The sequence below is a fragment of the Rhinatrema bivittatum genome, chromosome 4 (assembly GCF_901001135.1).
Source record: "Rhinatrema bivittatum chromosome 4, aRhiBiv1.1, whole genome shotgun sequence".
Taxonomy (NCBI): domain Eukaryota; kingdom Metazoa; phylum Chordata; class Amphibia; order Gymnophiona; family Rhinatrematidae; genus Rhinatrema; species Rhinatrema bivittatum.
Window position 1 is genome coordinate 326,468,169 of NC_042618.1, and position 21,604 is coordinate 326,489,772.

General features: G+C 45.4%; 1 protein-coding gene and 1 long non-coding RNA gene across 2 annotated transcripts in view; one reads left to right on the top strand and one right to left on the bottom strand.

Moving 5' to 3' along the window:
* Positions 1-17,349, bottom strand: part of LOC115089512 — a 91,889-nt gene extending 74,540 nt beyond the window's left edge. The window contains exon 1 of the long non-coding RNA XR_003856131.1: positions 17,144-17,349. This is a non-coding gene — a long non-coding RNA (uncharacterized LOC115089512). The remainder of the gene's footprint in view (positions 1-17,143) is intronic.
* Positions 17,350-17,467: 118 nt separating this feature from the next.
* The window catches only part of PIK3R5 (phosphoinositide-3-kinase regulatory subunit 5), a 231,083-nt gene continuing 226,946 nt past the window's right edge, over positions 17,468-21,604 (top strand). Inside the window, exon 1 of the mRNA XM_029600332.1 lies at positions 17,468-17,679. The gene's annotated coding sequence lies outside the window, so the exon portion shown is untranslated. The remainder of the gene's footprint in view (positions 17,680-21,604) is intronic.

Genomic DNA, 21,604 nt, shown 5'->3' on the forward strand with positions numbered 1-21,604 from the left:
TATTTTAATTTTTGGTTCACTACCAGTCAATACCTATAGAGCTGGTGATAGCATATAAGTTTGCTCTGAACAGTGCTTTTTTCTAGAAAGGAAGAAGTTGGAACTCAGATGCACTGCCATTCTTGGGTGGTAGGGGACAATGGCAGAGCCTGAACTGATTTTTGTGGGGGCCAGAACTGATTTTTTGTGACGCCCAAGGTTCATATCGGTGGGCAATAGGAATACAGGTCTGAAATCTATTGGTTGTAATCTTACCAACAAATTATGCCTTAGAGAGCATTTGACAGTGGATTTCTAAGTAGTCTACCATAGCCATCTTGCATCATGAGTAGGGATGTGCATTCATCCTGGTTCGGGGAGCCCGAAACCCGAACGAATTTTTCCCAAAATTTTGGGAATTGTTTTCGGAGTTAGTGCGCACTGAAACGAAATTCGGGTCTCCTCAATTTTTAAAGGCCCGAACTGCAGGAAATATGAAATTTCCTGTGGCAGGCCGAAAATGAAGCCTGAACTGATAGGTTCAGCCTTCGAACATCCCTAATCATGAGTGACATTTTAAAATATTTGAACTGAGTTATTTCAAGCACTTCCCAACATTAAAAATGCCATATTCATTTGTATTAATTTATTTTAAATTTATTGCAGTTTATAAATCCACAACAATATCATGTAAAAAGTAAACAAAAAACACTTAACAGAAACAACATATCCAATCAATCATGTCATAAAACAAATATCAATATATTCTTTTATGAATCTTTTTTCCAGAAAGGCAAAGAACATCTTAACTATAATAAAATAACAATAATCATAATAAACATAGGAATTTAAGATTTGCCACGGGCGCAGAAGAGAACTAGGACAGTTCACATTACAATCCAATATGCAAAAAAATATAAATTCAAATTCTGGTGTCACCTCAGTAACAGAAAATCAAATTCCCTCCACTGCCAAACACTTTTGAAGTAATACAAATCGCTGCAAAAAAACCCAAAAAACAAGACACCTAGAACTTTGCCATACCATACCATACCATAAAAGCACTAATGCTCAAGACTTTTTAATGAAAAGGTAGCAATGCAAATGTTACAACAGGCCCGAGAACACTAATACAACATCTACTGTGGAAACAGAACAGGCTGGATTGATTCAAATCCCTACAGAGAAACTACATGCTAGCAGAAATACTGCATCTCAGTCACACACGCAGAACACAGTCCAACCCTTACCTAATACCTAATAAAGGACTAGAAATTAGAAACTGAAATATGCAGGTAAAACTGAAATGGAAAGCCTGAGAAACCAAAGTTTTCATTGGAATACTGAAGAAAGAGCAAAACACAAATGTATACAAAATGCCCATTCTCAAAAATGTGATATTTTAATTACTAAACAACCAAAATATTTTTTTTGTTTATTTTACCTTTGTTGTCTGATCATATTTTTCTAATTGGTTGGTCTAGGTCTGTTTTTTCCTAATTCCTTTTTCAGGATCTCTCTTTTCTTTCTATTTCTTCTCTTTCCCGTCTTCTTCCCTTCCTCCCTTAAACATATCACAGAAGCTCTCTTTCACATACTTACACTGGCTCTCACTCTCACATGCTTTCTCGCACACACACATAGAGGTTCTCACTCTCACATGCTCTTTCATACACTGTCACTTTCACAATGTTTTCTCTCACATGCAGGCTCCCACTCTCATACACAGGGTTTCACTCTCACATGCAGGTTCTCAGACTTTCATGCTCTCTCACATGCAAGCTCCTGCACACACACACACACTGGTAACTACTCCCTACTCTCACATGTTCTCTCATGCACACATAAAGATACACACACAGGCTCTCATTTCCACATTCTCTCTCACACACACAGGCTGTCACTCATACTTGCTTTCTCTCTCACTCACACATACAATTACACACACAATAACACAGGCTCTCACGCCCATATGCTCTCTCTCTAACACAAAAACAGGCTTATATCCCACATGCTTTCACACACACACACAGGCTATGACTCCCACATACTCTCTCTCTCACAGAGATCTCACTCATATGCTTTCTCTCTCATACACATACAGAGTCTCTCACTTCCACATGCTTTCTCTCACATACCCAGGTTGTCACTCCCTCATGCTCTCTCACACACAAACATAAACACACACAGAGGCTCTCACTCCCATATACATTCTCTCTCACACACAATTTCTCATTCCAACATGCTCTCTCTCTCACACACACACACACACACACACAGTCACTCCCATATATTCTCTTTCTCTCTCATATTCAACCTCTCACTCCCACATGCCCTCTCTCACTCACAATGGATCTCACACCCATATGCTGTCTCTCATACACACAGAAACAGACACACACAGTCTTTCACTTCCACATGCTCTCTCTCATATGCACGGGCTGTCACTCCCACATGCTCTGTCTCTCACACACAAACATGCATACACACACACACACACACACACACACAGAGGCTCTCACTTCCATATGCTCTCTTACATACACACACTCAGGCTCTTACTCCCACATTGTCACACAAATGCACACAGGCTCTAACTCCCACATATACATGCAGGATTTCTCTCCCACATGTTCTCTCTCACGCGCACACACAGGCTGTTACTCCCCCATGCTCTTTCACATACACAGGCTTTCACTCCATTTTCTATCTCTCTCACACACACTCACACAAAAATACACACACACTCTCACTCCCACATGCCCTCACTCTCTCTCACACACACATAGGCTCTCACTCCCACATGCTCTCTCTCACACATACACACACAGGCTCTTACTCTCACGTGCTCTTTTTCTCACACACTCAGACTCTCACCACCACATGCTCTCTCTCTCTCTCTCTCACACACACACACACAAGTATACATAGGCACTCACTCCCTTGCTCTCTCTCTCTCCCACATAGGTTTCTATTCCCCACATACACATACACTAACAGTGCCTTCCAATTTCTTCTTGGCCTCTTCTTCCTGCAAGGCCTTCTCTTCTTAGGCTGCCATAGATTGGGATTTTGTGGTAGCCCTGTGTTGTGTCTGTCGCTGTCCGATGTCTCTGCTCCGCCCACCTTACCTCGTTGGCGACTCCCTCCGGGGTTGATGGAAGGCTAGCTGCTGCGGCATCTCCAGGCCATCCTCCTCCGGCGTTCCCACACTCGATGCTGCAAGCTGCCATGTTGACCAGATGCCGAAGGGCGCGTGGCCCGACTGATGTACCGGCGTTGGTGCGAACCTCAGGGGCGTCCCCCTGAGATGACATCATCAGCTCCAGATATTTAAGGTCTCAGTTTTCGCTAACAAGACGAGTTAGCAAGGGTATCGTTGCGGATGGGATTTGCTTTCCACAAACCTAGCTACTCTGCCTCCTCGGACTTCATTAGAGGTACCCGCTCCTTGGGGGCCTTGCTCTTTTTCTTTTCAGGTCGCAGTCCAGAACCAGTACTCACTCCTCGAGGGCCCATGTCCTGGATCAGCTCCTGAATACCACTTCTGCTAAGAAGTCATCGCTGCTTACAACATTAGTGAGTTTCCATCTATCTCTTAGAGATTTCCCTGGGACCAGGTACTCGCTCCTCGAGGGCCTACTGCATTCCAACTTCTGGGCTGTCTTAAGAGACTATGGTGTGAGTGTTATCATCAAGGACTTGTTCCAGAACTCTGTATATCCTATCTACTCACTTTCTTAGTTTCTCTACAGCTCAGCCACCTTGGGATCGCTGTTCCAGTAACTGAGGGACTACAGCCCAGCCGGGCACTTCCAGCTCACTACTGCCACCTCTGGTGGTTTAATATATTGTCTAATAAAAGAACTAGTGTGTGTCTGTCTCCTATACTAAGCCTGACCAGTGGTTCCTCTCGGGAGCTCCCCCGAGGGCGTGGTCACCTGCCACTGGTCCAAGGATCCACCCACAACTATTCTAAATAATAACAGATTGCTATCTCCAGCAATTCCATTAATAACAGATTGCTATCTCTCAGCTTTAACAACAGAGCTTTAATAACACCCTGTGGCAGGGCCTCCTTTTCTCAAGCCACCAGAAAGTGCTGATTGACTTGCTTACCTGTGGCTATACTACAGTTAGAAGAATGGGCATAGGGCCAATCAGGGCAAATGTCCCAATCCCTGCAGCTGGCTTCAGGGTTCAATCACAGCATGATCCCTTCTCATCCTCCCTTTTACTGGCAGGAGGCATAATAGAGCAGCCCTTTCACCAACTGATGTCTCCTCTGCCATCACAGCATGAGAAAAGCATAACGGGGAAGGAACACTACTGGTGCTTTCCTCTCTCTCTCTCCTCTCCCTCCCCCACTGTTGCCTTTCTCAGATTTAGATTCAGTAAACTTTGTCATGATAAAATGTGTACATGTGTTTGCAAAGTAATATATATAGGGCCCAATATTCAGAGTTATCTGGCTATGTAATTTAGCCGGATAAGACTTATCCAGCTATCTTACATGGGATAATCAGCAAGACGGCTATGCTGCTGAATATCCCCAGAGTAATCGCCACTTAGCCGGATAACTCATAACTGGCTAAAGTTTGGACCTTCTATTGAGCAAGTCTAATATGTATCCATCTGCCATAAGCGGATATGTCTACATATCAGCACTTATTCGGCTATGATAGAAAGATAAGTAGTTCCTCCCCGGTCTGCCCATTGCTCGACCATTAGATATCCAGCTATCTATTTAGCCAGATAAGTACTTAGCCAGCTAAGGAATGACCACTGAACGTAGCTGGATTTTCAGCGGCCGTCACTTAGGCCAGGATTCATCATTCAACGCAGAATGGTGAATCCTGTGAAAACGGGGGGTGGGGGGGTGGGCCTGAGAAAGCCCGCAGTCTTCGCACCACTGCTATTTGGCATGCTACTGCCGACGATAATATTAGAAACATTATTGCCGGCAGCGAAAACACTGCCGACTCCGCCCCCTCCCCACCCCGACTCCTCCCCTCCCCCTAATTTGCATCATATTGCATGCGAAAAGGCCCTTTTTAAAAATGCGATATGGCCTTATCGCGTGCGTTAGGTCCCTAACGCATGCGATAAGGGTTTAGAAAATAACCCCCTTAGCTGGCTAAGTTGCTACTTATCTGCTAGGTAGTGCTGAATATCAATAATACTAATAACAGTAATTAAACAATTACACGGTACATGGTTAATAGTATGAACAATTACCAGGTTCTGGTGCTGTTCTGCATTGTTCGTTGACCTGGCATATTAGGCTGGTGTCCTACAAAGAACAGCCCTCTTCTTCCTGCTCTGTCCAGGCTCTCCCCTCCCAGACAACAACCTGCAGAGCTCAGAATGGGAGGGGCAAGACTGGAGCAAAGAAGAGATAACTCTGTTCCCTAATCCAGCATGCCCCCTCCTTTCATTTCCCAGAGACAGATACACAGGAGAAAAAAAATGTCTCAGTACTAAGTGCCATCAGGTACTGGCAGAAAAAAAGCTCTGACTATAAGCAAATATGCATTTATTCATTTGTCACTGGTCCACCTGATCCACCGGGGTTCATGTTTTGATAAAGTAATACATTTTGTATTATTGCAGTCATGCTCACAGGGTGTTATTTATTTTTACAGTTGCTATCAACACACTGTAAACATAGGAACCCACACTTGCTCTTCCTGCACCTTTGCTATCCTGGTAGAGGATGCAGAAGCTGTACTAGCGAAGAAACCACAAAGGCTCTCTTATTTAGAAGACCTGTCATTAAAGTCTTGCAGCAGCAGCTACAATGCAAAACCATCTGCATTCAGCCAGGATAGCACAGGAGGCTGCTAACTACTTGTTATTTATCACCATGTCTCTCTTCACTTCCTTCCTCCAGATTCAAGACCCATCTGATAATTCTATTCTGAAATTTTCTTGAACATACATGCAAACATAAGTCAATCATATACGGCTCGATTCACCCAGTCTGAGACCACAAAGGAAATTATGGCAAATTAGTATTCAGGAAAGCTGAGGAAGTAATTAAAAAAAAAAATAAAAAATCACTATTCTAAAGTAGCGCAGAAGCCTAATTGCTGCAAATTGGGCAATAATGAGAATATACGGAAGCATTTCTGGCCTGCCTTGCTCTGTGCCACAGAATGCATTAGCTGCTGCATTTCCCTATGCATGAGTCTCTTTATTAGTTCATGGACAAGCGAAGTCATTCGGGTGATATCAGTCCCCCTACAGAAAAAAAGGGGGACTGAAGATCACAGTGAGCATGATCTAATCATGATATCAATGAGATCTAAGGGCAAGAAGCCAAAAACACTTGCCCACACTTCAGACTCCATATTTTCTCATTTGCATACTCACAGCAACATTGATTCAAGCCAGGCCCACATGGTTTAACAGGGAAAACCCAAGCACTCAAACACAGGGGGAAACAAATGCGTGCGATAGTCAGAAAACAAACCACCAATGCCTTAGTAAGCTGTGGTGCATGAGATGTTTCAGGCTTGCAAGGCCAGCATGTGCCCAAGTGTAAAAACAAAACCCACTTTTTCCAATTCATATATTCTTCATTGTCCATCTTTCACTTACAGCTGTCCAATCCATGAAAGGTTGGCATTAAGAACATGCCATACTGGGTCAGACCAAGAGTCCATCAAGCCCAGCATCCCGCCTCCAACAGTGGCCAATCCAGGCCACAAGAACCTGGCAAGCACCCAAAAACCAAGTCCATTCCACGTTAACTATCAGAGATACTGAAGGCACATGAAATGCATGAGTTGGGGGTTAGTGGGGTTAGTGGACACTACCTTTGATAAAAATGTGAATGAAACTGGATGAATCAAAAGCTTTACTATCATGGCATCACAATCCCCTTCCACATAACACAGGCTAGTAAGATAGAGGCACTGAAGCTTCACACACAAGGTCTTAAGCACTGTATCAGTACCCTGCATCCCACCAGTCCTGTCATAACAGAGGGGGTTCTGCCTTTATAAATCCCACTCCTAGCAGCTCCCTGCCATCTTCTAACCACATATTCATCACACACATTGAGAAAGTACCCTATATGTTAGGAAGCCCTGCTCACTTCCCATTTTTTTTTACTTATTTGGACAGAAATAGTACATGCATTAAAACAAGTTTGCAAACATGACATGCAGAAAGGAATGGATACCTCTGGAGATGGAAGCATGACAGATGCTGTAGAAATGTAATTACCCTATTTATTAAAGCAGGACCCCAGGAATGGGGGTAAATTTATAGATGGCAAATTCATTGTTTGTGAAAACAGCATGCAGATATGCGAGTTTCAGCACCCTTTCTTGCTGATCTATCATCGCCTTAGGGGGCACTTTAAGTGTGATACTACCCAGGTAACAGATGCCATCGTGTGCCCATGTTGCAAGCTTTGAACAGTTTTCTTGTAATAAGGCGGACAATAAGTTCTGGCAAATAAATAAATAGATAAATAAATAATTCCATAAAATAATTGAGATCAATTGATGTATTATGTGTAAGGCTTTACTGATACACATTTTGTAAATATACGTAAAGGTGAATTTTAAAAGCCCAACGCACACCATTAATTAGGGGATGCGCGAATATGTCGGCCTTGTGTGCGCGCCGAGCAGATTTTAAAAACATGCATATGTACGCCTGCGTGCCAATTTGAAAGTTACCATCCCCATTGTAAAGTTTTGGTTTATAAAAATTGGGTTTTGAGGATGAATAACGGATAGACATTAAAGGCATTATTCATTTATTTATCTATTTGCCAGAACCTTTTGTTTGGAGCTGCCTTTTTCCTGTTGTGGTTGTGCTTCTGAAGAACCGACAGATATTGATATTTTGGCCAGACATCTTGTTATTATCTGGTATGGTAGTGAACCCTGAATCGTAGGAGAGCAGTCTCCACCCACAGGGAGGAGCCCTGTGGGGACTCACCACGATAGGCGTGGCCTCAACTGAGACGGACACAGAAGCAATGAGACTTTATTCTACTGGAATGTAGATGAAATACCCACAGAGTGGGAAAGAAAGACACAGTCCAGAGTAGTATAGTGACTCAGTGATGATATCCCTCCCTAGTAATGGCCCGCGGAGCGGGGTACGCCAGAGAACTCCTCCTGGAGATGGTACACTTCTCAGGGTAGATCCGGTAGTGGCCTGCAGCGCGGGGTACACCGAGAATCGACACAGACATAAGAAGAGAAGCACAGGAGGGCAGCTGAGCTGAAGAGATGAGAGTACTCACTCTGAAGTGTAGATGATTTGCTGAGGCGAGCATGGTGGTGGCCCGAGGCACGGGGTACACCGTCAGCAAGATGGTGGTAAAGCGTGCAGCGTACTCACAAGGCTGAATCAAGGCTTGAGACCCAAACAAAAGTAGATGAATTCTCCAGGCAGGAAGGCCCTCCGAGGAGCAGATAGCCAGAACGCAACAAGGCCCCCAAGGAGCGGGTACCTCAAGCGTTCAAGGCCCAGAGTACAGGAACAGTTCAGGTTCGGATAGCGAAGCATCTCCAAGTGGAGTGGAATTCAGCAGGAAGGAAGTCCTTGCTAACTCGTAGCAAGCATAGGCTGGATGGGTTAAATACACTGGCGGGTGACGTCATGTGGAGGGGATGCCCCCGAGGTTCCCGCCATGACGTGAATAAGAGAGGGCCTGGCTCACGCGCGCGTGCCCTAGGTAATCCCCACTTCAAGATGGCGGACGGGATCGCCCACGCCGTCCCGGGGATGCCGAGGAAGGCGGCGTTTGCAGGCAGAGGCCGCTATTCTTCCAACAATCGCTGGCGTAGGGAGAAGAGAGGTGAGCAACAGAGGTTGCAGCCGTCTGCGACCGATGGGCACAACACATCTGTTAATGAGAATCTGTTTGGGGCTGCCATTTTTGACCGCTGGTCATTCAATATATGGTTTGTTACACGGAGAAGGTTTTTTAACATATATTTTTGTTTAAGGTGTGAACAATGTTTCTGTTTTTAATATATGCTGTATTATTGTTATGTATGTATGAATGTGGGAATGTATAGGTGAATGACTGATATATTCTTTTGTCCACAAAAACTTTTTGTGTAAAGTACATTTACAAAATAACATTAAACAAAATAAGCTAACTTATTGTGGATTTTTTAATAATTGATAATTTATAAAAATTATTTACTAATGCTAATAATAAATAAATGGTTTTGTATGAATTATAAGCCACTCAAAAATGTACTATTCTAAGCAGTTATAAAGAAGAACAACAAAATGTATAAACAAAACTTTTTTCAATGGATGCAATTTTTCTATTGACATAGATATACACACACACACACATGCATGCACAATTTTTAATTATTGAACATTTAAAATAAAGGCAAGAAAGAAATAACAAGGAAAATGACAATTCCATTCTAATATGTATTTCACAGAAACAGGACCAAGCACATTAAATCATTAAATAATGCTGTGTATTTCTATGGCTCTGGACTGAAATCTGTGCAGACTGACAGAGTCATATCGCCAACAGATTGGGCTGAAGGAGAAATAGAGGTCACCAAGTTCAGCTTTCTTTTAATTGCCAAATAGTTTTCCTCTATCTCGCAATCCAGGGGAAGGGAACCAAAAAAAATCCGGCAAGCACAAAACTGTGCAACTGTAGCTAAATAGACAGCAATGGAAAAAAAATTATTTCCCAATCCCAGATATGATGATTGGCTTAAAATCCACGGACCAGTGCGTTATCCCTATAGTTGCAGTATACACTACCCACCAATATCCTATTCCTTTGGAAATATGTCTAGTTGACTTTTCAATTGTAGAATTATAGCTGCAGCTGCTTCCACTGTTAAATTGTTCCAGGATGTCATCGATATGAGTAAAGCAGTGCGGTGGCCACGTTAGTCTAATTGCAAATTTAGAGCCTCATTTAACTAAGCATTTTTCCCGTGGACACAGAGAGGCCAATGTAATATCGTGCGCACAGGCTAGCGCACAGGCTAGCCCATGATTGGATGCGCATTTTAGACGTGCTAGGCTAACACCCGATGCAAAAAGGGGATCAGCGCGTCCAAAATGCGCGTCTAAACACGCTCACAGCTAACAGTGCTCATCCCATGTAATTGCCATGTAGATGAGGTGGTTAAGTCATTGCTCCCAATGCAAAAAAAATCAGCGTGCGCCCGACATACACGTTTTTACACTCAAGACTTTAAAGCCAGCCCCCAGCACTGGCGTTACGTTTTGACGCATGTCAAGGGCTCAAAAGCAAACATTTCTGCTTTTGTGTGGTTCCTCCTACTTAGTATTGTCCCGATACTACCGGTAAAGTAGGAGGAACCACAGGAAACAGCATGAAAAAAAAAAATTCTTGAAGGCAGTCTGGTTAGGAAAACGAATGCTCTATTTATGAGTGTTTTCCTAATATGTGGCTGTGCGCGGTTTTCCTAACCTGCGCACAGCCACATCTCCTGGACGCCCGATGCCATGGACGCACAGTTTATCCCTAGTATGTCCTTTTTAGCACGGCAGCTCATTTGCCGATTGCACTGGGGGCCCAGTTTGAAATGAATGCATGTCTTTTCACACTTGATATTGCTTCGGCCGCGGAATGGGAGAAAAGCCTTGGTACAGCGGGGTGGCCAACTCTGCTCCTCTACAGCCACAAACAGGCCTGGTTTTTCATAATGAATACGAAGGAGTAGATTTGCATGCACTGCCTCCACTGTAGGCAACTCTATGTCATGCGTATTCATTGTGGATATCCTGAAAAACCAGGCCTGTTTGTGGCTCCCGAGGACCGGAGTTGGCTACCCCTGACTTAGTAAATCAGGCTCAAAGTTTTCAAAGTTTAACAAACAACATGTAGATCAGGGTAGGCAGCTCTTGTCCTGCAGGGCTACAAACAGGTCTGCTTTTCAGGATTATCTCCAATAAATATGCATGAGGTATATTTGCCCACACTGCCTCCATTGTATGCAAATATATTTCATGCATATTCATAGTGGATATATCCTGAAAACCAGAACTGCTTGTGGCACTCCAGGACCAGAGATACCTATCCCTGATGTAGGTGATATCTTTTTACAGAAATATCTCGCTTCTCGGCCTCTTTTTGCTTAAGATTCATGTGCAAGATGGATCCTATTTGCTGAGGAAAGCCCCGGGGTTTGGAATCAGGACACCAGACCCTATTAGGGATATGATGATGTCATTAAATCTATTAAAAAAAAACAAACCCCATGAACTACAGAATTCATTGGCAACCAGCTTTGGAGGGCTTTGTCTCTCTTCCTCGGGTCAGTGCGCTTCATCAGGTCATGCCTGCCTCTGAAGCTGGTGAAATCCGACACTCTCCTTCTTTTCTTTCTTGTTCCTTTTAGTGTCCATTGATATGAGGTAATTACATTTCCCTTCAAACATTTTTTTCCTTTGTTTTTTTTTTTTCTCTTTTTTTTGGATCTGGCAGTTTCCTCCTGCCACACCATTAAACAGAAGCGCTGCTGCTGACCCAACCTCCCTTCTGACAGGCCCCTGCTGCACTGATATCACAAACTTTTGCCCTTCTCCCCCTCCCCGAGTGACATCCCCCAACCTCTCCCTCCCTCTGCCTTTCAGCCTTCCCTCCCAGCCCTGTTCTCTTCTCTATCCCTACAGCATCTTCCACAATCCACCAACCTCACAGCTCCAAAGGTCCCCACCTGCGGATGCCTCACACTCGCACTGCTGTCTCCCAGGTCCACCACTTCCCTCTCTTCCCCCCGAGTCATCTGAGCTTCAGCCTTCCACTTCCTTGCATCTACCAGGCTAAACCTTACCTCCCAGAACCAGATTTACATCTCATGTGCTCCCAGCGCTTCCCCCTTCCCTGTCTACAGCTGACCCTCTGTGCTTTCCATTAAAAAATGAAACCATATGGAAGCCGGGGCGGGGGAGCTGGTGTTATGGAGGTCCCCTCCCCTCCCCTCCGTGAAGATCTGGGAGAGGGTTCTCTCCGAAGTTGTAGCAGCAGGGAAAGCATGAGACAGTGATCAGCAGTTCTGGGATGGTGGGTGTGAGTTCCAGGGCCTGGAGTGGGGGAGGGGAGAGGGTAAAGGGCGCCCTGTGCCACCAAAGAGGCCTCGCCCTTGCACTATAATTTTACTGTGCGTTTTGGGAGAGCCCAACCACAGCAGCATTCCAGGGCTCCGTCGTGGCTGATTCATCCTTGGCCCTGCCCGCTGTTGAGGCCAGCCCTGGCAAGTGCTCTCGCCCTTGCCACCTCGTCCCCACCAAACTTCCCCCTCTCTCAGTCTTAAAGCCCCTTCCCTCTCCCACGCCTCCCACCTGCAGGGGCAGATTTACTAATGGGTGGAACAGATAAGTCAGCTTCCCTGCCTGGGTGAGACACTTGTCAGCTGCAGCGCCACGCCACGACGAATGTCCTTGTCGCTTTCTAAACCAAAAGGGCCCTGTTGAACTGCAGCAGCAATTAGTAAACAAAAAAAAAAACAAAACTAGAGTAGTCTATTTATTTATTTATTTGTTATGCCGTCATTCTGGTTTACATCATGGCGGTTTACAAAGTTAATATGCATAAAATCAAACAACAAACCCCCCCCCCCCCATAAGCGATTAAAACATTCAAATAAAACAAATGATACTACAATAATTTTCCTTATGCGTCTCTGCTTCCACACATTTGTACCATTGACTGCATCTCTGAATTGCTCAGAGTACTGAGTTGTTCTCAAAAGACACTGAAAAAAGCCAAGTTTTCAGGTCCTTTTTAAAGATCTTAAAATTTCTCTGCACTCAGTTCATTAGGCATCGCATTCCATAATTTAGGTCCTGCAATTGAAAAGGCCCTGCTACAACTTCACTTAGATGGGCTCTTTGGATTGAAGGTATGCTCAATAAACCTTTATTTGCTGTTCTAAGATTAGGTTGCGGAACGTGAAAATGCAATGTGGCAACCAAGCAGTCGGAGTCTTTATTAACAATTTTGTGTGAATGACACATAGGACTTCCTTTCGTTCTGACTCCACTGGTCAGCAGGACTGCTGCTGCCAGGGGTCTAAAACAGCACCCTGGGTGGTCAAGGGTTGGGGAACCAGTTGTTCACATGCCCAAGGACAGAGGAATAAATATACTGCTGCCTCTCCCCCATCTCCACAAGTCTCTCTGTCTCATTCTCCTACCGGTTTCTCTTTCAACCACCCCCTCATCGTGCCAGTTTTTCTCCCCTGTCCCCTCCTTCACCAGCCTCTTGTCCTACCTCCCCAATCCCCCAATCTCTCTCAAACTATACTTTTTACTACATCTCTTAGCATCTCCAGTCCAGCAGGAGACAACAGCTCTCCTTCTCCTCAAAGCTGGTGGATAAGTTCTTCTGGACCAAATGGGGTTAGGACTGGCCCATTCTCCTCCTTCTGGCAGGAGGCTTGGGATTCTACAGTTCAGTACTGGTTCCTTTTTATCCCTCCTCACTTGCGGACTTAGCTCCTTCCACCTCCTAAGCGGGCCGGGTGGGCAGAGCTCCTCGCAGTGGTACCCCAGCTGTGGCAGCCAGCACACACACTCAGGAGCACGATGCTCTTTGCGGCCAGGGCACAGGGCGAGTTCCTCAGGGTCACGTGCGAGCACGATGCTTCTCCTCCTTCCCGTAGTCTCAGAGATGTCTCCGCTGTGGCTCCACCTCCACCACATGCAAGAGTACCGAGTGCAGTGGGGTGGATGGCGATGCAGTGGCGATAATCCCGTCGGAAGTTCTGCCAGAGAGTTCCATTCCGCATACGATACTGTCGTGCACACATGTTAAGAATGACGCGACACCCATAGCCATGTAGTGCCTGAAAGTGCTGCAAGTGGGTGACGGGCCGCTGGGCCCCTTCCCTTCTTGTGCATTACGTACGTCATTAGCCATCGAGGGAGGGAAACGGGTCTCAAAGTATGGGCAGACATGATGGGACCAAGCTAGAAAGGAAACCTGGAAAGTGGCAATGTAGACTCAAGGCATAGGACTATTCGGACAAATGGCAAACTGGCCCTGATCACTGCTCCACTGATACTGCTTAGCACCATCTTCTTTCCCTCTTTTTCACACCTTCCATCCCCAGCTGCTGCCTTTCCATTCCACTCACCCCTTGGTGCTAATAATGTGTTTTAAAATGGGTAAAGTTATGGGTGCAAATTTAACCAATTTATGTGAGTACCTTGTGTTTAAAAGTTTACTCACAAATGACTTCATAAGTAAAGAGATGATCTTTGAACAATATAACTCGTGAGGAACAGAAAAGGGTCGATATTGAGCTGCACTTATTTGGTTATGTCTGTGGCTGGGTCTCCTGTTAAATTTTGTGTGGATAGGTTTAGGGCGGATTTTAAAAGCCCTACGCGCACAAATTCCAGCATTTACGTGCATGGCTGGGCCTTGTGCGCTGCTGCAACCTTTGCTGCTCACCTCATTTTGCCCAGTAGCTCCGATTCTGGCTAAGATGGCCACCTCTGCCTCTGCATCCCGACCTCCCTGGCGTTCCCGGGACGGCATGGGCGATCCCGGTCACCATCTTGAATCTGGTGTGACTTAGGGCACGCGCATGCGCGCCTGCCTCCTTCTTATGCACATCATGACGGGAACCTCGGGGGCGTCCCCTCCGCATGACGTCACCGCCTACCAGACTTTCCTACCTATGAGTTAGCAAGGATTCCATCTTGTTTAATTCCTTTCCTCTGAGATGCTTCGCCTCACTATTCCTGCGTTTCAGACTGAGTGACTCAGGAACCTACTCCTCGGGGGCCTTGCTGCACTCAGGGCTATCTGCTCCTCGGAGAGTCTTATCTGCCTGTCTCACCTTCACCAGCTAAGTGAGTTCCTCTCGCAGCTTCCTTGGACGACCCTTCAGTGTTTCTGCTTTGGGTCTCCGCCACTGCTACTTAGGGATGTGCAGCAGGGACGGATTCATCCCATTCGGTATTCGTATTCGTTGGGACCCAAATCTGCTGCATCCGTTCTCGGGGGACCCCAATCCATTCATTAGTTACATATGTATTCATTTCCTCCCAAAAAACCCATCCCAACCCTTTAAATTTAATTAACTACAACCCCCCACCCTCCTGACCCTAAGACTTGCCAAAAGTCCCTGGTGGTCCAGCGGGGGTCCTGGAACCCCTGGGGGTCCTTACTATGTTACAGGGGCTACTGGTGCCATTGGTCGGCCCCTGTCACATGGTAGGAGCACAAGATGGCACTGGCTGTCCATTGCTCCTGTCATGTGACAGGAGCCAACCAATGGCACCGGTAGCCCCTGTGACATAATGAGGGCAAAGGCTATCGGCACCATTTTGAATATCGGCAGCCGACGGCCCAAGTGCAGGAGATCGCTCCAGGACCCCTGCTGGACCACCAGGGACTTTTGGCAAGTCTTGGGGGGGGGGGGTGTCAGGAGGGTGGGGGTTTATTCGTTAGTGATACGTTGTATTCGTGGGGGGTTCGCCATACGTTTTGTGACCCCCACGAATACGGCATATACGTTATGGATTGCCAATACGTTACTGCTACTACGTATTCTCTACTGCAACACCAGAGTGAGTACAAGACCTGCTCTACAATACTGCTTCCATCTTACTGTGTGGATCCTCGGGTTACCCCGCTCTATGGACCACTACCAGATCCACGCTGTCTTGTGGCAGTTGCCAACATCTATTTCCGGCCTACCCCGCGCTGCGGACCACTACCGGAGCTACCATGCACAAGGCCTACCAAGAAGCAAGTATTCCCGGGGTTACCCCGCTCTGCGGACCACTACCGGAGAATCCATCCCAGGTCTTCCTACTCCAGGACTGAGTTTACAAACCCGCTCCTTGGGTTTCTCTTTGCTGTATAATAAATATTCTCTGACTCCTGTGTCCATCACTGCTGAGACCCCGCCTGTCGTGGAGAGTCCCCACAGGGCTCCTCCCTGTGGGTGGAGTCAGCTCTCTCCACGACCCAAGGCCCATAAACCAAGTTTAAACATAACATGTGTGCCGGGTGAATTTTTGAAGAGGCCCGGCCATGCGTATAAATGCCGGTACACGAATAAGTGCCGGGCTTCTTTGAAGGGGCCGGCAGGGAAGCATGCACTGAGCAGGGCTCTTCGGGCTGGGACAGCCCGAAGACCCGGCTGCTGGTACAGGCATTTTATTCAGCTGAAGACAAAGTCCTGAAACAAAAAAAAGCTAGGTAGGGTTAAGGGGTAGGGAGGAGAGAGGAAGGGGAAGGGAGGTTAGGTAGGGGAGTAGGGAAGGGAAAGCCGGAATGCATTGCCGTGTGGAAATTGCTAAAATCCCCGCCCCCCCACGTGCACCGCCTGCACATACGTGCGATTATAAAATCCGGTGTGCATGTGCACGGCCCACGTATTTTATAACATACACACACCAGCGCGTGCATGTTATAAATCGGCGCACACACATTATAAAATCTACCCCTTTGTGTAGATGGAGTTGTCCACACAAAGTTAACCGGTTAACTTGGAATACTGTGCGGTCTAATTTTAAAAGCCTGCCCTAAACCAGCCCTATTTTCTGTCGGGCTAAAAATCTGTGCACACAACAATTTTGTGTGCCCAAAACTTACCTGAGGAGTGGGAGAAGGGAGGAGGGAAAAGCATGGAATTTTTAGCCTGCTAAATGTATGCTGTTCAGAAGTATATTTTAACCACATAAATCTTTTGAATATCAGCCCCTTAAAGAGTACAATTTATATGACAGTTAATTAAAATGTGAAACAGAGGCACCTCAGATTTAATAAAATTAAACATTTCAGATAGTGTTGTAAATGGCAAAAGGAATGAATAAAAACAAGAAAAAACAAAACAAGTCCTGTTATTTTGCCAATTAAATCAAAAGGACAAAAGAAGAATAAAGGGAAGAGAAAGAAAGGACCAGAGAAACAAATGAGATTAACAGGTGAAAGGGAAAGATCTGGACTATAGAGCAGGAGACGCGTTCATAAACTTCCAACCCGTGACTTCTACAAGGAACGTACGAACGTCAGGAAGATATAAGGGGGGGGGGGGGAAATCCAGATTACTTTAATCAAGGGATCCCCATGAGGAGGGGATTTCATATTCTGGAGCTCTTGAACTTCTGCGTCTGGAGAGCGCATTAGTTTTGTGTATTTGGGTGTTTGCAGAAGTACCTGCGATTCTCCCCCTTCCCCTGCTCAGAGATGTAACCAGATGCCTCAGTAATGCCAAGAGACGAGCTTCCCCCCTCAGCTTGGTCTGGTTCCGGATTCGGTCTCTTTTACGGTAATTGCTGATTTGATTTCAACACTCAGTAAACGGTGAGGATTAGGAGGGCGGGGGTGGGTGAGTGCGGAGTTCCTCTTTTCTTAGACGACTGCTGAGAGACAGGAGCTCAGCCTTGCCTGACCGTTCTCTTCCGCCTCTTGCCCCGCCCTGCCAGCCGGAGGGCGGGGCGCCTCAAGCCCTGCCCTCCCTCCCTCTCTATGCTAAGCGGATCAGATGCAGGACAATGTAAGTGCTTCACGAAGACTCGCCGGCGGGCTCCGATCCTTGCCCGAGATCTCATGGATCTGATTCCCTCCAAGGGAGAGGCTGAAAACTAGGCTGGCAGGACTGGTTTCTAATCGAAGACGTCTCCCCTCAGAGGCCGATAGGACATGCCCAGGGCGGGCTGAGAGATGAACCAAACCACCCAGAGGAACTGCAGGTTGGTCATTAAATTAAATAAAACAAAACCTGAATCTGATCTGTGGAAAAAGACTGGGGAGGGGGTTAGCATCTAACAGTATTAAAAACACAAGTTTGCATAATAAGATCCTAAATATTTATTTTACAAAAAACAAACAACAACAACTCTTTACCACTATTCAGCGCTGACAGCTAACGCACATGACTGGGAATGGTAGAGAACTGCTCCCATCACCTCAGCTATTGAAGTCTTCAGTGCTTGATGACAGGTGGGCTGACTCTGAGACTATCCTCCAGAGGAAGGCTGGATTTCTCGGTCACTGACTTTATTGTAGGTGTACACTGTCTCTTTGCATTATTTATTATTCATTTTGGCTCTCCTCATTTTGCTATAATTTTTTTTAAATGCCTAATAAAGCTTTATTTTTATAGTTGTTTTTCAAATGGCCATATGATTGATAAATGATAGTTTTTATGGCCCTGTTCACAGGGCAGTTCTCAAATTGTATTAACACCACCTGTAAACCAATTTAAGAGCCCTTGAAACTGTTTGCATCTGGACTTACAGGTCTTTTAAAAAAGTAGCTCTCCAGAAGCACTCTGCTGTTTAGGGGATGCCTAGTTCTCCAATATGACAGTTCTTCACAAACTGCTTGTGTTTTAACAACTGAAAATAATTTTCTATTATCTACAAATGTAATCACTTCACTCATTGCTCCCTTTTCGAGATCCCTGATCCCTTTGGCACACCATTATATTTACTTCTCTCCTTTGGGAAAACTGACCATTTAGTCCTGCTCTTTGTTTCCTATCCTTAATTAGTTATCAATCCACAAAGTCCCTCATGAGACATTCTCCTCAGGAAATTAAGAAGTGCCAGGATTTCTTAATTTCCTGGGGAGAATGTCTCATGAGGGACTTTGTCACATAGTCTCAAAATCCAGATACACTACACTGTGAGTCGGATTTTAAAAGGGTTACGCGTATAAGGTACGTGCGTAACCCTTTTAAAACGCCACTGCGTGCGCGAGCCTATTTTGCATAGGCTTCCGGCATGCACAAAGCCCCGGGATGTGCGTAAGTCCCGGGGCTTTCCTGGGGGGCGTGTCTGGGGCGTGTCGCAATCTGCTCGTCATCGGGGGCGTGTCGGGGGCGTGACGTGGCCGGCGCTTCATCCGGGGGCAGCGCTGCGGGCGTGGTTTTGGCCCGGGGGCATTCCGGGGGCATGGCTGCGGCCTCCGGACCAGCCCCCAGACCAGAACATGGCGCACGGCAGCCAGCCCAGCTCGCGCAAAGTTACGCCTGCCTTGAGCAGGCGTAACTTTCACGACAGAGGTGGGGGGGGGGTTTAGATAGGGCCAGGGGGGGTGGGTTAGGGAGGGGAAGGTGGAGGGAGGCGGAGGGAATGGGCAGCACGCGCAGGGCGCGGCGCACGCAAGTTGCACAAATGTGCACCCCCTTGCGCGCGCCTACCCAGGATTTTATAAGATACGCGCGGCTACACGCGTATCTTATAAAATCCAGCTCACTTTTGTTTGCGCCTGGTGCGCAAACAAAAGTACGTGTGCTCGTAGATTTATAAAATCTACCCCTGTATTGGCTAGTTTACCCTTATCCACATGCTTATTTACATTTTCAAAGAATTTTAATAGTATACCTTTCCATTTTAAATCCATGCTGGGACTTCCTCTACTAAACTGTGTGTATACATTATGCCCAATAATTCCACCATTTTATTAAGCACTGACATCAACTAGACTACAATTTCCTGGATTATCCCAGCTCCTCTAATCTTCACATACAGTTTCAGATTTGAATGATAAATTACAGATTACTAATAGCAGGTCTGCAATTTCATATTTAAGTTCCTTTAGAATTCTGGGGTGAATACCATCAAGTTCTGGTGATTTGCTACTATTTAGATTGCAAATTTGCTCTAGCACCACTTCCAGATTCACAGTGATTTCTTTCAGTTCCTCCAAATCATCACCTACAAAAAATGGTATCTCCCCAACATCATCTGCAGTGAAAATCAAAGCAAAGAATTCAGTTTTGTGCTATGGCTTTTTCTTCCCTGAGCACCCCTTTTAAACCCCCTGGTCATTTAATGGTCCAACTAACTCCTTCGCAGACTTCTTGTTTTTGAGGTATTTGAATTTTTTTTAAATTAATTTTTCCCTCTTTGACAGGTTTTCCCTAACTTGTCTCTTGTCCTGCCTTACATATAATGTGCCAGTATTTATGCTCCCTTTCTATTTTCTTCATTAAATAGTTTATTTTATTTGATGAATTGCATTTCTTCCATTTTTTAAGGATGGTTTATTGGCTTTAATAGCCTCTTTCAAGGCACAATTTAACTATGCTGGCAGATGTTTTTGTTCTTCTTTTGATTTTTTTTAACTTGTGGAATATATTTTATCTGAAATGCCTCATGCAAACTTTTAACCATTGCAATTGTTCCTTTTAGTTTCCTTCTAGTTAATTTCCTCATTTTATCAGTAGTTTTATTTATTCTTCTTCAGTGATTATGTCAAATTTGATTGCATTTTAATCATTATTACCAAGCATCTCCACCATTGTCATCCTTTGACCAGATATTGCATTCCATTGAGAACTAGATTTAAAGTATTATCTATTTAATATTCCACCTTTCAGGCATTTCCAAACATTATATTCAGATGCTGTAAGTATTCCCCTGTCTAAGTTTATACTTGAGGTAGTTGAGAATGAATTGACTTGCCCAAGCTCACAAGCAGACCGATGCAATATTGGGTGCTCAGGTCAGTGCACCACATAACACGTGGTTTGACGTGCGTTTTGGACGCGCTTACGCCCGATGCAATATGGGGATTAGCGTGTCCAAAATATATGTTTAGTTGAGTGCGTAGCTAATAGTGTTCATCACGTGCAAATTCCATGTAGATGAGGCTATTAGCTATTACCTTGCAATGCCAAAAATTGCCATGCGGCCAAGGCACCCATTTAATGCGTCTAATTTAATGCCTGCCCAGGAGCAGGTGTTAAAACATGTCGTGCTCAAGGCCTCATGAAAAAAAAACCCAAAAAATTCTGCTTTCTATGATTCTTTCTTTTGGTATTGTTGTGATAACATAATATTAAGTGTTGGGCACGTAAGATTAATGTCTTCACTCCTTCACTTACTGCCAATTGATCTATTCACTGTCACATGCCAGGGAAACGACCAATTCCTTTTCAGAAGGCTGCCCTGAAAGGGGATTGGTCCTTTCACTGACAAGTGTCAGTGAAAAGGAACAATCAGGAACAGCCCTTCTAGGGGTGGAGGTGGAGTGGGAGGGAGCTCTGATCAGGCTGTTGTGGATGCACAGACACTCTCCTGGGCACCTGATGCAGAGCGCTAGGGACAAACAAATTATTCATTGCGGATCCCTTTTAGCATGGCAGCTTATTTGCCTATTGCATAGAGTGCCCAGGAGAGATGGATGCGTGTGTGCGTTCAAAAAATGTGCGCAAAGTTTGGATGCATGTTTTTTTTGAACGTGCGTCCAAAATTTATCTCCCTCGATGAGAAATCCACCCAACTGATGCTTCCAATTTTAGTAGCCTGTCTGATGTCTGTTGTGTGTTTGTTGATGGGATTTATACCCCATATAAGAGAGAGTATGGCATCAAAGATGGGGAGACGTGGCCAGGGCAGATATCCTAGCCTTCGGAATGTGCCCAGATGTAGGCTCAAGGAAAGAGTTAAGAAAGAAGTAGAGTCCTGGGGCAGAACTGTATGGAAGAGAAAGCAGAACTCTGTTTCCACCCTGTTTTCCCACTTAATAGGCTTATGCATAAAGGTGTGTTCAGTTGAAAGCACCTTTCTGCCTGCACTTTTTTGCACGCAAAACTTAACTGCTGATGCAGCAAGGTGTTTGCATGCAGAAAATACACGTTTCCAAATGGGAGTACTGCTTCGCGCC